Here is a 7,623-nt window from a genome sequence, read left to right as displayed (position 1 = left end):
GCACACACACACACACACACACACACACACACACACACACACACACACACACACAAATACACATTCGTACGCACACATCGTTAAGACCAGAAGAGGGGACAAAGGAGGGTTCAGTTTTTAAGGAAGCTTAAGAATGTCATATAATAGCAACTGACCAGCCATTTGACAGTTTAAATGTTTACGATCGTTTGAAACAACTTCCATACCTCACGAAAACATATTTAAACAGATGGAGAAACTATCGCAGAACACAGTGTAACCTAGCAACTGACCATCCATTTGACAGTTTAAATGTTTACGATCGTTTGAAACAACAGGTCAGTTTGGGGACAAAGGAGGGTTCAGTTTTTTATGGAAGCTTGAGAATGTCATATGAATAGCAACTGACCATCCATTTGACAGTTTAAATGTTTACGATCGTTTGAAACAACAGGTCAGTTTGGGGACAAAGGAGGGTTCAGTTTTCTAAGGAAGCTTGAGAATGTCATATGAATAGCAACTGACCATCCATTTGACAGTTTAAATGTTTACGATCGTTTGAAACAACTTCCATACCTCACGAAAACATATTTAAACAGATGGAGAAACTATCGCAGAACACAGTGTAACCGCGATTTGCAGAATGAAAGGTAATTTCTTTTTTTTTTTTTTTCATTCCTTGTAACACGTCTGTTTAATGTTACTATAATAAGTATTTATTCGAACTAAAAACAGTCGAACATCGAGTTGAAATTCACCCACCACCAAGGGATCTCCTAACAGAGTCTCCAATCCTTTTGTGTAAGTACCGATTTTTTTTTTTTACTATATTCATTTCATTACCTCCGTTTTTACCACGTTATTAGACAATGGTTTAACTCCGTTTAAGCATTTAAACGTTAAAAGCATTGCACGTGTACAACGTTGTAATACCTTTTTTTTTTTTAACAGCCGATGACGACGAAGTGAAAGACGAAGAACTTTGTTTGATCGATCTTACAAAGTTGGAAGATGATTATCGAGGTGTGTTTAAACCTTTGAATTATTTAATATTATGTGTATTCATTAATTTGTTTTATAGAGGATTCGCCGGAAGAGACCAACGCGATCCCTTTAACCCAATCGCAGTCTGGTGAGTCAAATAATTCTCATTTTTACAAGAAAAAAAACATGCGGTATACAATGCATATATACATATATTTACTTACAGATTTTCCGTTTACATCTCCTGCTCGCTGGTCTCCCTTAACGCTGGCGGGTCCGTCAACGGCCATTCCAGGCATAGGAGAAGGCTTGATTGCGCCAAAGACTCCAGACATCGAATCCTTGCTCCGAGGGGAAATCATCGAAAACGACGGTGAATGTCCGACAGGCACCCGCTGTAAGTTTTTCTCGTTTTCTGTAAGCTTTTTAAGATTCTCAGGAGCTTTAAAGAGCTCCTCTCATTCCAATGTCTTTCGCTCAAATGAATTTCCCGCCAGGAGTAGTAGGCGGGGTCCGGGGGAAGGAGGGGGTGGGTTTATTTCCGGCTATGCTTGCATGAGTGGAGATGACAGCGCCACATGTGGTTAAAGCCGGTATATATATATTTGTTTAATTTTTTTTTTATTTTTTTTTTTTCCACAGGCAACAAACGCAGGAGGAAGCGTAGATGCGCCCGCCAGCTCGACAAACATGATAGAAACAGAAGAAGGCTGAAACAGTACTATCGTATACTGGCTCGCACTCTCATGAAGATGGCAGACATGATTTGATACATACTGGTTTGTTATATCTGTTCCATTCGAATTATTTTTTCTTTTTTTTTCTTTAGAGAAATATAATGGGTGTAGTTCCATCTGAATTAGATGTAGTTATTGTAGAAGATGAAGACATTTGTAATCATCATTTAGATCTAAACAACCAGATAGAATGGGAACCAAACTATGATCCGTCTTTGCAAGATGATATTAATGTGTTAAATTCAAACACAAACACACAAGCCTCTACACAGCATCCCGATGTGTTGGGAGGGGCGACACCCTCGGGGGAATGTTTGGATTTTTCGGAGGTGGTGGGGGTCATGCAGGACCAACCGTCAACGGCTGACCAATCAATTTCAAATGAGACCCAGAGGGGTGATGGGGTAAATGTCTTGAGGAGGGAAACATTCAACAATATACAACTATCCAGCATTTTAACTTTTCCTCAAAACAACGATGTAACAGATTAGGCCACATTTTACCGCCGAGTCTTGGGGAGCCTTAAAAAGCTGACACAGATGGTAACTAAGGAAGCTAGACCCGACGATATCATTCAATTGGAGTTATCCGGTGAAAGTGCAAATCAACATACTTCATTTACATTTCGAAACGATGCCGGGGCTGTGATGAATGCTTTTCAAGACGTGTTAGATCTGTTGGTACAATCAAACGTTGAAATATTGAACGATGAAGAAATACAGGTGATGGTCCAGGTGATACATAACCCTCGAGGTGGTGTAAGAAGAAAAATCGAAACCCTTTTGGAACATGAAATCCGCAGAAAAAAAGCTTGTTATCTTTACAATCCATTAAACTCGAATAATCAACTATGTTTTGTCATTAGCCTAGCAAGTCTGATACATCCTGAATTTACAGATAGCCAGGCTGTGGCGGAGGCTGAAAAAATACAGAGAAAAGCGGGCTTAGACGAACAGACTTCCGTCACTTTCAGTCATATTCGTGAATTTGAAAAAGTGGTACGTCGTAAAATTGTCATACTGTACAGAGAAGAGGGCCAACGACCCCTCTCACGGTTCGAGACGGATTACCCCAAATCAGAAAATCCGTTGTATCTATATTTATCTCAGAATCATTACACCGGTATCATTAACATTAAAGGTTTTTTGTCAAAACCGTACGTTTGTCACTACTGTTACCAAGGGTACGACAAACCCAACAGACACAAATGCGACGGCTATTGCTTGGTCTGTACACAAAACGGGTGTGTAAAAATAGAGGGGAAAACTGTGCTTTGCAGGGATTGCAACATGTGGTGTCGTTCTCCTGCATGTCTCCTCAGACACAGGGTAAAACACCGGGTTATGGAAAAACTCGTCAGCAACTGCGATCGGCGAAAGAAATGCCTTAAATGCAACCTATTTTACGATGTACCTGTGGCTACAGGTATCGCTAAACACACGTGCCCTAAGTTAAAATGTCAAATATGTAAAGAAGAGCTACCTCGCAGTGACTCAGAGACACCTGAAACACGACATCTTTGCTATATACAACCCCAACCACGTGAAGTAAACCATAATGATAATATCATATTCTATGATTTTGAGACATTTGTCGATGACAATCACACTCACATTCCCTCGGTGTGTTTGTCAAAGGGCATACAGCACCGGGTTCGAAACACGTCGGGCATCCGTGATAAAAACACCCCTGAAATTCCCAGACGAATGGTTTGCCACCGATTATAGCAAACCCATCCACAAAGTATGCCCCCATCTGTTTTTCGCCTTTGTTTAAAGCATGCTGAATGAAAATACCACGATGATGCGACTCCCATTCTAACCATTGGATGCTGGTGTGTGAGTATTTTTTACACAACCCTCGGTAGTTATCCGGGGAAGGTATGGCTAGAGAACGCGGCTCGAGGAAATTAGTCACAAACACCTTCATGCAGGCCGAGGCTATGGTGATACGGGAGAAGGGGTCAACACCCGTCTCGCTCGTAAACTCGGCTCTAAATTTGATGCAACCCTCACGAAGAACATTGACGTCGTTTTTACAGTAGTGTACCGCTTGTTTTTGAAAATCAAAGACCTCGCTTTTCTCATTTTGATACCACGTCTCAAACTTGGTGCGTTCAACAGGTGTCATGCGTTCTACACCGTAATTGCTGATTGCGGGGTATTTTCCGACATAATTTAAATGTTCCTCCGAACTAAATTTGTGAGGAAAATACCCCTTGGACCAGCAATCACCGAGTCCTAACGCTTTTGGCATAGCGCTAAGCGTCATGGTAAGGAAGGAAAGCGAGTCAATGTATTTTTGCAAAAAATCAGGGTCTTTAAAACAGAGAACTTTACTCCCCTGCATGATAATTAAGGGTGCTATACCCAGCTGTACCATGCCTCTCAGAATCAAGTAACCGTCAAATCCTCTCGAATTGTCGGCTATAAATGTAGATTTAAGATAACGAGGTTTCCTGAAATGATTGAGGAAAACTGTAACACAATCCAGTCCAAAAGCACACCACTCTTCTCCTTGCAGCGTCTTGGTACAGACTAGAAAGGGAATGTGAGTGGGATTGTCATCGACAAACGTCTCAAAATCATAGAATATGATATTATCATTGTGGTTTACTTCACGTGGTTGGGGTTGTATATAGCAAAGATGTCGTGTTTCAGGTGTCTCTGAGTCACTGCGAGGTAGCTCTTCTTTACATATTTGACATTTTAACTTAGGGCACGTGTGTTTAGCGATACCTGTAGCCACAGGTACATCGTAAAATAGGTTGCATTTAAGGCATTTCTTTCGCCGATCGCAGTTGCTGACGAGTTTTTCCATAACCCGGTGTTTTACCCTGTGTCTGAGGAGACATGCAGGAGAACGACACCACATGTTGCAATCCCTGCAAAGCACAGTTTTCCCCTCTATTTTTACACACCCGTTTTGTGTACAGACCAAGCAATAGCCGTCGCATTTGTGTCTGTTGGGTTTGTCGTACCCTTGGTAACAGTAGTGACAAACGTACGGTTTTGACAAAAAACCTTTAATGTTAATGATACCGCTGTAATGATTCTGAGATAAATACAGATACAACGGATTTTCTGATTTGGGGTAATCCGTCTCGAACCGTGAGAGGGGTCGTTGGCCCTCTTCTCTGTACAGTATGACAATTTTACGACGTACCACTTTTTCAAATTCACGAATATGACTGAAAGTGACGGAAGTCTGTTCGTCTAAGCCCGCTTTTCTCTGTATTTTTTCAGCCTCCGCCACAGCCTGGCTATCTGTAAATTCAGGATGTATCAGACTTGCTAGGCTAATGGCAAAACATAGTTGATTATTCGAGTTTAATGGATTGTAAAGATAACAAGCTTTTTTTCTGCGGATTTCATGTTCCAAAAGGGTTTCGATTTTTCTTCTTACACCACCTCGCGGGTTATATATCACCTGGACCATCACCTGTATTTCTTCATCGTTCAATATTTCAACGTTTGATTGTACCAACAGATCTAACACGTCTTGAAAAGCATTCATCACAGCCCCGGCATCGTTTCGAAATGTAAATGAAGTATGTTGATTTGCACTTTCACCGGATAACTCCAATTGAATGATATCGTCGGGTCTAGCTTCCTTAGTTACCATCTGTGTCAGCTTTTTAAGGCTCCCCAAGACTCGGCGGTAAAATGTGGCGTAATCTGTTACATCGTTGTTTTGAGGAAAAGTTAAAACGCTGGATAGTTGTATATTGTTGAATGTTTCCCTCCTCAAGACATTTACCCCATCACCCCTCTGGGTCTCATTTGAAATTGATTGGTCAGCTGTTGACGGTTGGTCCTGCATGACCCCCACCACCTCCGAAAAATCCAAACATTCCCCCGAGGGTGTCGCCCCTCCCAACACATCGTGATGCTGTGTAGAGGCTTGTGTGTTTGTGTTTGAATTTAACACATTAATATCATCTTGCAAAGACGGATCATCGTTTGGTTCCCATTCTATCTGGTTGTTTGGATCTAATTGATGATTACAAATGTCTTCATCTTCTACAATAACTACATCTAATTCAGATGGAACTACACCCATTATATTTCTCTAAAGAAAAAAAAAGAAAAAATAATTCGAATGGAACAGATATAACAAACCAGTATGTATCAAATCATGTCTGCCATCTTCATGAGAGTGCGAGCCAGTATACGATAGTACTGTTTCAGCCTTCTTCTGTTTCTATCATGTTTGTCGAGCTGGCGGGCGCATCTACGCTTCCTCCTGCGTTTGTTGCCTGTGGAAAAAAAAAAAAAAAAAAATTAAACAAATATATATATACCGGCTTTAACCACATGTGGCGCTGTCATCTCCACTCATGCAGGCATAGCCGGAAATAAACCCACCCCCTCCTTCCCCCGGACCCCGCCTACTACTCCTGGCGGGAAATTCATTTGAGCGAAAGACATTGGAATGAGAGGAGCTCTTTAAAGCTCCTGAGAATCTTAAAAAGCTTACAGAAAACGAGAAAAACTTACAGCGGGTGCCTGTCGGACATTCACCGTCGTTTTCGATGATTTCCCCTCGGAGCAAGGATTCGATGTCTGGAGTCTTTGGCGCAATCAAGCCTTCTCCTCTGCCTGGAATGGCCGTTGACGGACCCGCCAGCGTTGAGGGAGACCAGCGAGCAGGAGATGTAAACGGAAAATCTGTAAGTAAATATATGTATATATGTATTGTATACCGCATGTTTTTTTTCTTGTAAAAATGAGAATTATTTGACTCACCAGACTGCGATTGGGTTAAAGGGATCGCGTTGGTCTCTTCCGGCGAATCCTCTATAAAACATAATAATGAATACACATAATATTAAATAATTCGAAGGTTTAAACACACCTCGATAATCATCTTCCAACTTTGTAAGATCGATCAAACAAAGTTCTTCGTCTTTCACTTCGTCGTCATCGGCTGTTAAAAAAAAAAAGGTATTACAACGTCGTACACGTGCAATGCTTTTAACGTTTAAATGCTTAAACGGAGTTAAACCATTGTCTAATAACGTGGTAAAAACGGAGGTAATGAAATGAATACAGTAAAAAAAAAAATCGGTACTTACACAAAAGGATTGGAGACTCTGTTAGGAGATCCCTTGGTGGTGGGTGAATTTCAACTCGATGTTCGACTGTTTTTAGTTCGAATAAATACTTATTATAGTAACATTAAACAGACGTGTTACAAGGAATGAAAAAAAAAAAAAAGAAATTACCTTTCATTCTGCAAATCGTGGTTACACTGTGTTCTGCGATAGTTTCTCCATCTGTTTAAATATGTTTTCGTGAGGTATGGAAGTTGTTTTAAACGATCGTAAACATTTAAACTGTCAAATGGATGGTCAGTTGCTATTCATATGACATTCTCAAGTTTCCTTAGAAAACTGAACCCTCCTTTGTCCCCAAACTGACCTGTTGTTTCAAACGATCGTAAACATTTAAACTGTCAAATGGATGGTCAGTTGCTATTCATATGACATTCTCAAGCTTCCATAAAAAACTGAACCCTCCTTTGTCCCCAAACTGACCTGTTGTTTCAAACGATCGTAAACATTTAAACTGTCAAATGGATGGTCAGTTGCTAGGTTACACTGTGTTCTGCGATAGTTTCTCCATCTGTTTAAATATGTTTTCGTGAGGTATGGAAGTTGTTTCAAACGATCGTAAACATTTAAACTGTCAAATGGCTGGTCAGTTGCTATTCATATGACATTCTTAAGCTTCCTTAAAAACTGAACCCTCCTTTGTCCCCTCTTCTGGTCTTAACGATGTGTGCGTACGAATGTGTATTTGTGTGTGTGTGTGTGTGTGTGTGTGTGTGTGTGTGTGTGTGTGTGTGTGCGTGTATGTGTGTGTGTGCGTGTGTGCGTGTGTGTGCGTGTCCACATCTCCCCACGTAACAAAAACTTCCC

General features: G+C 40.9%; 2 long non-coding RNA genes across 2 annotated transcripts; one reads left to right on the top strand and one right to left on the bottom strand.

The window, feature by feature from the left end:
• Window positions 1–628: 628 nt before the first annotated feature.
• LOC133557079 (uncharacterized) lies at window positions 629–1,296 on the top strand. Its single transcript, XR_009807683.1, has 4 exons — window positions 629–780; window positions 931–1,002; window positions 1,061–1,111; window positions 1,190–1,296. It is a non-coding gene; the product is annotated as an uncharacterized LOC133557079 (long non-coding RNA).
• Window positions 1,297–5,717: 4,421 nt separating this feature from the next.
• LOC133557078 (uncharacterized) lies at window positions 5,718–6,900 on the bottom strand. Its single transcript, XR_009807682.1, has 5 exons — window positions 6,778–6,900; window positions 6,558–6,629; window positions 6,449–6,499; window positions 6,200–6,370; window positions 5,718–5,958 (listed from the first exon to the last, which is right to left on the bottom strand). It is a non-coding gene; the product is annotated as an uncharacterized LOC133557078 (long non-coding RNA).
• Window positions 6,901–7,623: the final 723 nt, after the last annotated feature.

This window comes from Nerophis ophidion, linkage group LG08, assembly GCF_033978795.1.
Source record: "Nerophis ophidion isolate RoL-2023_Sa linkage group LG08, RoL_Noph_v1.0, whole genome shotgun sequence".
NCBI lineage: Eukaryota > Metazoa > Chordata > Actinopteri > Syngnathiformes > Syngnathidae > Nerophis > Nerophis ophidion.
The sequence above is the reverse complement of the archived record's forward strand: the minus strand, read 5'-3'. Positions and strand labels throughout refer to the sequence as shown.